The sequence below is a fragment of the Styela clava genome, chromosome 11 (assembly GCF_964204865.1).
Source record: "Styela clava chromosome 11, kaStyClav1.hap1.2, whole genome shotgun sequence".
In the NCBI taxonomy this organism is placed as follows: Eukaryota; Metazoa; Chordata; class Ascidiacea; order Stolidobranchia; family Styelidae; genus Styela; species Styela clava.
Genome location: NC_135260.1, coordinates 18,130,001 through 18,130,531, shown reverse-complemented (window position 1 = coordinate 18,130,531; position 531 = coordinate 18,130,001). Strand labels below are relative to the sequence as shown.

At 48.2% G+C, this 531-nt stretch overlaps 1 non-coding gene across 1 annotated transcript in view; it reads left to right on the top strand.

The window, feature by feature from the left end:
• LOC144430277 (small subunit ribosomal RNA) overlaps positions 1-531 on the top strand; it is a 1,804-nt gene continuing 1,273 nt past the window's right edge. The window contains exon 1 of the ribosomal RNA XR_013479431.1: positions 1-531. This exon is cut by the window's right edge and continues 1,273 nt beyond it. This is a non-coding gene — a ribosomal RNA (small subunit ribosomal RNA).

Genomic DNA, 531 nt, shown 5'->3' with positions numbered 1-531 from the left:
TATCTGGTTGATCCTGCCAGTAGTGATATGCTTGTCTCAAAGATTAAGCCATGCAGGTGCAAGTACGAGTTCTCGTAAAGCGAAACTGCGAATGGCTCATTAAATCAGTCTTGGTTTATTTGTTCTCGTAAGCGAAGTGGATAACTGTGGTAATTCTAGAGCTAATACATGCATTAAGCGCCGACTTCGGGAGGCGCGCTTTTATCAGATCAAAACCGACCGGGTTCGTCCTGTGACGTTTGATGACTCTGGATAACCACGCGGATCGTACGGTCTCTGCACCGACGACGTATCATTCAAGTGTCTGCCCTATCAACTGTCGAAGGTACGCTACGTGCCTACCTTTGTGATAACGGGTAACGGGGAATCAGGGTTCGATTCCGGAGAGGGAGCCTGAGAAATGGCTACCACATCCAAGGAAGGCAGCAGGCGCGCAAATTACCCATTCCCGACACGGGGAGGTAGTGACGAAAAACAAACAATACAGGACTCTAACGAGGTCCTGTAATTGGAATGAGTACATCCTAAAAC